The sequence below is a fragment of the Ochotona curzoniae genome, unplaced genomic scaffold (assembly GCF_017591425.1).
Source record: "Ochotona curzoniae isolate NIBS_2020 unplaced genomic scaffold, NIBS_Ocur_1.0 scaffold_4701, whole genome shotgun sequence".
NCBI classification, from domain to species: domain Eukaryota; kingdom Metazoa; phylum Chordata; class Mammalia; order Lagomorpha; family Ochotonidae; genus Ochotona; species Ochotona curzoniae.
This window is the reverse complement of record NW_024467122.1, coordinates 83,364,262-83,373,247: the sequence shown is the minus strand read 5'-3', so window position 1 is coordinate 83,373,247 and position 8,986 is coordinate 83,364,262.

Sequence of the window (8,986 nt, the reverse complement as noted above, 5' to 3'; positions counted from 1 at the left end):
TCAGATTCAAGGAAGATGGTAAAGCACCTTGCACCTGCCCACAGGTTTATCTGCAGTCCCACAGGGAGTCTGCTCCCTGCAGCATTACGGGTCTGCTGAGAAGGGTTGAGATGTGGAGTCCTCAAGCACCGTGATCTGGTTCTTGAGGGGCAGATCTCCACAATTATTAAATGTCCACGCAAAACATCCTGAAAGAATCCTGCTTCTCTTGAAACCCAGGCTCGGGCCCAGCACAGCGGCGCAAGTGGTTAAGGTCCTCCCCTTGCACGCCCGGGATCCCATATGGGCGCCGGTTCTAATCCCAGCAGCCCCGCTTCCCTTCCAGCTCCCTGCCTGTGGCCCGGGAAAGCAGTCAAGGACAGCCCAAAGCTTTGGGACCCTGACCCACGTGGGGGACCCGGAAGAGGCTCCTGGCTTCGGACCGGCATAGCATCAGCTGTTGCGATCACTTGGGGAGTGAATCATCGGAAGGAAGATCTTCCTCTCTGTCTCTCCTCTCTGTATATCTGCCTTTCCAATAAAAAAAAAAATAAAAAACGGGTCGGTAAAGACGATAAAGGAAGGCAGCCATTTCAGGAAGTGGAATGTCTCGGTGGGTTTATCTTGTCATTCCTGTTGCAAACAGGAATGCAAAAAAAAAAAAAAAAGGAATGCAAAAGTGGAGCTGCTGGGACTAGAACCTGCGCCCATATGGGATCCCAGAATGTTCAAGGTGAGGACTTTAGCCACCAGGCCATAGCGCTGGGCCCCCCTAATAGCTTCGTTTTAAAAAAAACAATTATTCATGGTCCTAGTGCAGTAGCCTAGTGTCTAAAGTCCTTGCCTTACATGTACCAAGATCCCACATGTGTTTTGGTTTGTGTCTTGACGTCCCCACCTCCCATCCAGCTCCCTGCTTGTGGCCTGGGAAAGCAGTCAAGGACGGCCCAAAGCCTTGGGACCCTGCACCTGCCTGAGACCTGGAGGAATCTTCTGGCTACTGGCTCTGGATCGGCTTATCACCAGCTGTTGTGGCCACTTGGGGAGTGAATCATCAGACAGAAGATCTTTCTCTTTCTCCTCCTTTCTGTAAATCTGACTTCCCAATAAAAATAAATGAACCTTTAAAAATAACTATTGCTCCCGGCACGGTGGTGCAGTGGTTAAGGTCCTCCCCTTGCACGCCCGGGATCCCATATGGGCGCCGGTTCTAATCCCGGCAGCCCTGCTTCCCTTCCAGCTCCCTGCCTGTGGCCTGGGAAAGCAGTCGAGGACAGCCCAAAGCTTTGGGAACCTGCACCCACGTGGGAGACCGGGAAGAGGCTCCTGGCTTCGGACTGGCATAGCATCGGCCGTTGCACTCCCTTGGGGAGTGAATCATTGGACAGAAGATCTTCCTCTCTGTCTCTTCTCTCTGTATATCTGCCTTTCCAATAAAAACAATAAAAATAAATCTTTAAAAAAAATAAATAACTATTGCTATTATTCATTTGCGAGGGAGAGACAGAAACAAAATTTGCTATGCTGGTTTACTACCCAAGTGGCTTCAACACCCAAGGCCACAGCAGCTGAAGCCAAGAGTCTGAAACTCCACCCAGGTCAGTGGCAGGGGCACAGGTACGTCGGCCATCTTACTCTGCTTTCTCAGACATGTTAGCAGGAAGCTCGATTGCAAGTGGGGCTGGTAGGGCTGTCCATATTGCAGGCAGTGACTTCAACAGCTCTGGCCAACATTGGGCCCTATTAGCTTTTTGATTTACAAGCTAACCCTAACTTGCTTTCCTAAGGTTGGCCATGAGTTATAGATGCCTGGATATTGGACCTTACTGTGTGATTCAGGGTCTGCTGAAATGTGGAAAACCCTTTCCTAAGCCCTAGGCACTGTTTCTTAAATTCCTTCCTTATCAAGACTAGTCCAAGGTGTCCTTGTCCCACGCTGGTTTTAAGTCCAGCAGCAATGTCTCTGCCAAGAATGTGACCTGTCACAGCCCGTGCTTGTGGGAATCCCTGCCTGCTGGAAGGACCCTGGCGGGGAGGTGTACAGAAACAGGGCTGCCTGGCACCTCTAAACTTTCTGGGTGGGTACTAAGCATTGTCATTTACTAGCAATTCATACGACTGGCAGGCGCTTACACTGTTCCTGGTGCCAGCACTGCCGTCGGGCAGTTCAGCCTTTTGGGTTTCCCATTGACTCCTGAGAACAAGGCTAAAAGATGGCTTTTCTCTAGTGATGACATTAAATTCCTCCAAGGTCTCACAGCTGCTCAGGCAAGTGCCGGGTATCTAACTAGATTTTTCCCAAGTCCAAACCTTCTGGTCTCAGGTGTGTTCTAGAAGTCCTCAAGTGGCTCTGTTGTTGCTGTGGTAGAAAACAAACAGTACAAATTGGCCACAGGTTTTTCTTTTGTCTGTTTACTTGAAAGAGATCCATCGTCCGTCTGTTACTTCACTCTGCAAATGGTCTCAACGGCTGGAGCCAGGAGCTTCATCTGGATCTCCCACGCAGGTGCAGGGTTTCGAGGACTTGGGCCGTCCCTCTGCTGCCTTCCCAGGCCATGAGCAGAGGGCTGTGTAGGAAGCAGAGCAGCTGGGACCCCAGCCAGCCCCATGTGAGATGCCTGCACTGTGCATGGCTTTACCTACGACGCTACAGCACCAGCCTCAGGTTTTTCTTCATTGTTAGCATTTCTTCACTTAATCAGTGGCATCTGATATATAACCAAATACTAGCAAATGGCGAATGGTGGAATGAGAGCAAAAGGGTACAAATTCAGATAGCTCGGGTAGTCTCATGTGGGGTAACTTTATTTTTATTGAAAGACATATTTATAGAGGAAAGGAGAAACAGAAAGATCTTCCATTTGCTGGATCACTCTCCAAATTGCCACAATGTCCAGAGATGAGCCCACCCAAAGCCAGGAGTTTCTTCCAGGTCTCCCTCTTGGGCACAGTGTCCTAAGACTTCGGGCTGTCGTTCACTGCTTTCCCAAGCCACAAGCAGGGAGCTGGGTGGGAAGCGGGGCTGCTGGATCATGAACCAGCTTGCATAGGGGATCCTGGCACTTGAAGGTGGGGGATTAGCATATTAAGCCATTATGCCAGGCCAGTGTTTCTTATATATATATTATATATATATAAGAAACACTTATATATATATATATATATATCTTATATATATCTTATATATATATTATATATATATAATATATATATATATATAAAAGGGCAGAATTACAGAGAGAGGCAGAGAAAGAAAAGGAGATCTTCTATCCGTTGGTTCACTCGCAAAGTCATAATGTCCCCAGGAGCCAGGAGCTTCCTATAGTTCTCTCTTGTGGATACAGTGGCCCAAGCATGTCTCTTCTGCTTTCCAAGGTCATTAGCAGGGAGCTGGACTGGAAGCATCCAGATGTCAAAACAGAGCCCATATGTGTTGCCATTATACTGTAGGCATTTCTACCTGCTCTACTATAGCTCCTGCCCCCATAGGATTTGAATGTCAACTGAGGCAGGCTGAAGCCAGGAGCCTGATGTAGGTCTACCGTGTGTGAGTGTGTGTGAGTGTGTGTGTGTGTGTGTGTGTGTGTGTCTGTGTGTGCGTGTGTGTATGTGTGTGTGTGTGTGTGTGTGTGTGAGGGCCAAGGATTTAGGCCATCTTCCTGGTTTCCTACGCATTTTAAAAGAGCCAGGTTAGGGAACTGGTGCAGTATCTTAGCGGCTTTAGTCCTTACCTTGCAAGCGCCAGGATCCCATATATGCACCAGTTCTAATCCCGAACATCCCCTCTTCCCATCTAGCTCCCTGCTTGTGGGCTGGGAAAGCAGTCGGGATGGCCCAAGGCTTTGGGACCCTGTACCTGTGTGGGAACCCTGCAGGAAGTTTCTGGCTCCTGGCTTCAAATTGGCACAGCACTGGCCAGGGCAGTCACTGGGGAATGAAACATCAGACAGAAGGTCTTTCTCTCTCTCCTCTCTGTATATGTGCCTTTCCAATAAAATAAATAAATCTTTTAAGCAAGTAAATCTTTAAAAAAAAAAAAAAAGAGGGAGGGAGAGAGCCAAGTCAGAAGTTTAGCGGCCAAGTCTCAAGCACACCCATATAAGATGCTGGTGCTATAGGCAGTGGTTAACCCACTGAGCCATAGTGCCAACCTCTTGGGGATAAACCTTTTATACACAGCGCATGGGGGTTCGGCATCGTAGCATACTGAGTTAAGCTGCTGCTTGTTAGGCTGGAGTGCCAGTTTCCAAGTGGTGGCTACTCAGCTTCTGATGCTCTTGCTAATGCGTTTGGAAAGCAGTGGAAGAAGACAGTTCACGTGCTTAGGCCCTGTGTTGGGGTCCGTGCAGTGGATGTGGGGGATATGAAGGTGTGAAGAGTATTGTTCCATTGCAGGCAGGGCTGCAAGGAACTTCCTGCTGTACTGCAGGGCCCGGTGCCTGTCTTGGCTGTCCCCATTGACCTTATGCTAATCAAGGGACCTATATTTAGGGTTTCATTCTTTCCTTGATCTTTAGGTTCTCCTTTTCTTTGTGATACAAGATTAAGCTGTAGAAGAAGAATTGTAGCAGGAACTTCTATTGTTTTTAGGTAAAACAAATGGCAGAATTATCCTTAGAAACACCCACTTGACCTTGACAGAAAAAGTCTGAGCCAGAGTTTGACTGTTTCTGTATAATTAAAGTAGACAGCTTTCCTGCATTGTCCATTATGATCATGAAATCGTAGTGGTCCATCTTTTTCCTCTTTACGCCTCATCCATGCACCCTTTGTGACTTCTGAACCCAGCTGGAGCTGGACTCCGTCAGCCCTGCTACCTAAATGGGAGACCATGGTGGAGTTCCTGGCTTCTGCCCGACCCAGATGTGTTTTGTCATGGCAATTTATGGGAGTGAACCAGAGGAAAGTAGATCTTTCTCTGCGTGTCTCTCCTGGTGTCTCACACTTTGCCTTGCAGACAAATGAAAAAAAAAAAAAAACCTTAATGATAATTTGTGTTCATAAAAACTTAATGAGGGGATGGGCATGGTAGCGTAGTGACTAAAGTCATCCTTTAACATGCCCAGGATCCCATATGTGATCCTAATCCCAATGGGTCTACATACAGCTCCGTGCTTGTGGCCTGGGATAGCAATCAAGGACAGCCCGAAGCCTTGGGACCCTGCACCCATGTGGGAGACCTGGAAGAGCTCCTGGCTCCTAGCTTTGGATTGGCACAGCACCGTCCCTGGCAGTCACTTTCCTCAAGTGAATCAGCAGATGGAAAATTTTCCTGTCTGACTCTCTTCCTCTCTGTATATCTGACTTTCCAATAAAAAAAATCTTTATAAAAAATCATAATGAAATGAAGCACACCAGTGTCCCGCAGAGAAGCACAGGACTTTTTACATAGAAATATGAAAGTCACACACAGTCCTCTCATAAAATTGAAAACATGAAGAATTTCCAGCAGGGACTATGGCTGGGTGTGACCTTCCTCACTGGAGAGGAATCTCACAGCCCAGAGGCTGCATTCCATTCTGGAAGCTGCACTTCCAGGCCCCCAAAGCCTCGGTCAGGGAAAGGACCGTTTCTTGGTTATTTTCAGGTGGAGAGGAGGTGGCTATGGTCTCTGCCTGGAAAACTCAACAATGCCTTGCTCCCTCGTGTGCTGGTAACTTTCCATGCAGGCAGGGTGTGGCTGTGTATGAGTCAGTGTGGTGATGATGTGGTATCCACTGGGGAGGAGCTGCAAGGCTCCGCTTCGTTCTGGGTAGTGGGAAGAGGGAGGGAAGAGGGAGACTCGGTGCTGAGTCACTGCTCCGTCACTTGCCAGCTTCTCACAGCACAGGTCCTGAGATGGAGGGTTGGGGGACTCCTCAGCTTCCAGCACTGATGAGGGGCTTGGTGGGTCCCGAGGAAGTTCCCCTAGAGCTGCCACTGCCCTCTCCCACCCTCTCGGGAAGGAGGGTAGCAGTTAGCTCAGTCCCCCGACACCTGTGTCCCAGAATGTACTCGACTCAGGCCATGATGCAGAGATGCACCCTGGATGTGAAAGCCTTGCCTGTGGACGTGATCTAACCCAGGAAGAGGCCCTTGCATGTACTTGGTCCTGAGATATAAGTAGGCCAGGTTGATCAGCATCCCAGGTGTGTGCGTGGACGACGTGAGCAGTGTGAGCAGCCAGCAGGACTCCCTGAGGGAGGAGGGGCCCATGTGACTGACCCCTCACTGACACCTTCTCCATTGTGAAGTTCTAGTCTACAGGCTTAAAATTACTGAAGGTTATGCAGTTCCATTCGCGCCCCGGAGAGTGGGAGCTGGCTTAGCACTAGCTGCTCCTGCAGGGCAGCACAGCATCTGCATGAGCGTGGCTGGCATTGGGCCACCCGAAGGAGGCTTTGCCCAGAGAGCCGTGACAGTTCTGGCTATCGCAGCAGGATTGCAGAGGTCACATCAGGGACGCAGTCACCTTGGCTGGGTGGCACTTCCGTTAGTGTGACCCAGGACTCCTCCAAAGTGCTGACCTGGCATCTCTCCGTAGGAGAAATCCCAGACACACAGTTGGCAATTTCATTTTCTGTTTGCCATTCCAGCCTGGCCAAACCCAGGTCCATCCTGACCAGCCCTTTACATCCAGTCCAGGACACCTGTGTTCCATGTTTCCCAAAATCCAAAAGGCGAGCGTTTGGGAAAAAGAACAGGAAGCATTTGGGAAAAATCTCTTGCCATCTGTCACCCTGGGCAGGGCAGGAGAGAAAGATTATAGGAGCCTAAAGGAACACACAGAACAAATTTAAAAGTCCAATGGCAAATGGTTTAACTTGAATCTTGGCACCCCAGGCTTTATGTAGACTAAGTAGCACGGTTCATTTCTGGGTGTGACACACCCACGTCATGCCTATGATGGAGCCCTCTGGGTGCAAGTGTGGCTTGCTAACACACGAGCATCCATCCCTACCCGAGGACTCCAAATCACCTTACCCCAACACCAAACCCCAGAGTCTGAGGTTCTAGGACCAAGAACCCAAGTAGGAATGCAGATGTCAGAGCTCCCACGAGGGCTGGGGCAACAGGAAGGCAGAGGGCAGGTCCTGGGGTAGGGGACCTTCATGCAGCAACCCCGGTTTGTTACAGCCCTAGAGGTGCCTTGCCATCAGGGTCAAAGGAACAAAGATTCGGAGGAACGGAAGGGCAAATTCAGATTCAGAAAAATGCCCTGGTCCTGGCTGCTGGTCTGCCAGAGTGAGAGGGAATGGGTCTCAGCTACTCTGAGAAGCAGCTCTCGTTGGGGTTCAATGACAGGGTGAGGTCATAGGAGCTGGACAGTGAGGAGAAGTGGAGCCAGTGCAGGCATGGTAGAATACAGCTCTCTCGCCCAGCCTGAAACTCCGCGGAACAAATTATTCTACATTTATTCTAACAATCTACTTACTTATTTAGAAGACTCAGTTTTGTGGGAAGAAGAGGGGGTGCTGAGAGCGGATTGGTGATCAGTAGATTTTTCCATCTCAGTATGACTACCAGACCAGGTCTGGGCCAGGCAGAAGCCAGGAGTCTGGAACTCCGTCTGGGTCAGCCACATGGGTGCATGAGCCATTCTGCATTGCTTTCCCAGATGTGTGAGCAGGGAGCTAGACGGGAAGTGGAGCAGTTGAAACTCCAACCTGTATTCCCATAGATGGGGGTGCTGGCATCACAGGCGGTGGCATAGAGTTGAAAACAAAACGGAGTGGCCATGGCTCATTGCTAACTGCATTGCTTTTTGCTTTTGTAACTTCTGCTTTGCTGGGAAATTGTGTGAGCTCGGAGGCCAAAGAGCCTATGTGATCTTCAGCACCGATGGGTCACAAAATCTTGTGAATCAAGGTTATCTCACAGATGACTCCAAGGCCCCAGTCTGGTTATCTCACAGGTGGCTCCAAGGTCTGGACCAGGGAAGAGCCAGTTACGGGTTATCCAGCCGAGATAGACAGGGAGTGTGCGCCATTTCCTCCCTCATGTTACAGGTGGTTGTAAATCTCTCCTTTCAAGCTATTGCAAATTGCCCTCTATAAAATACCTGTGAATGGGCCTGAGACAGTGTCCTAGGCACTAAAGTCCTCACCTTGTATGCACCAGAATCCCATGTGGGCACGGTTTTGTGTCCCCGGCTGCTGCATTTCCCTTCCAGCTTCCTGTTTGTGACCTGGGAAGGCAGTGGAGGATGGCCCAGGGCCTTGGGACTCTGTACCTGCATGGGAGACCCGGAAAAGGCACCTGGTTTCAGAATGGCTCAGCTTGGGCCGTTGTGGCAACTTTGGGAGTGAACCAGCAACCAGCAGATGGAAAATTTTTCTGTTTCTCCTTAAATCTGAATTTCCAATAAAAATAAATAAATCTAAACAAAAACGGTGAATGTGCTGTTCTGGGCCACACTCTGGTAAGGAGTGTTGGTCCCGGCTGGTTATTCAGTTGCGCTGGCTGTCATTGTAATAAGACTTTGGTGTGCCTGTCGCTGGTAAATGTAACATTGTTCTAGTGGTCAAATGGATGCAACAGTGGCTTAACCCTGAAAAGAGTTATTCAAACATCCCACTCTGGACCCGGCGCCATTTCCTCCTCCTCACAGCTCAGGAAATTCGCGCCGCTCCAGCCATCCACCAATCAGATGTAACCGGGCATTTCACCCGAGCATCCCATTCCCAATCTCTCCAGGGCCCCCTCTCCAACCCCGCCCACCGGGGACATTCCAGGTACCCATCCCCGCCCCCACACGCTGCGGGCTCACCTGGACACAAAGAGTCCCCAGGTGCGGCTCTGCATCCCCCCTCCCCCTCTGGTCCTGCTGAAATAAACCTCGTCGCATCTGTTGCTTTTCGGTTCACGGTGAAAGAACTATGCTGCGGGAATTAGCTGCGCGCAGCAACGTTAAGAACTTTGCGTTGAATAACTAACTCTGCGTACCACAATGCAGTCCACGGGGACCATGGTGACAATAGAGCAGCCCAGTCTGCGACACGCGGTTTCAGCAAGCGGTCCGATGAAG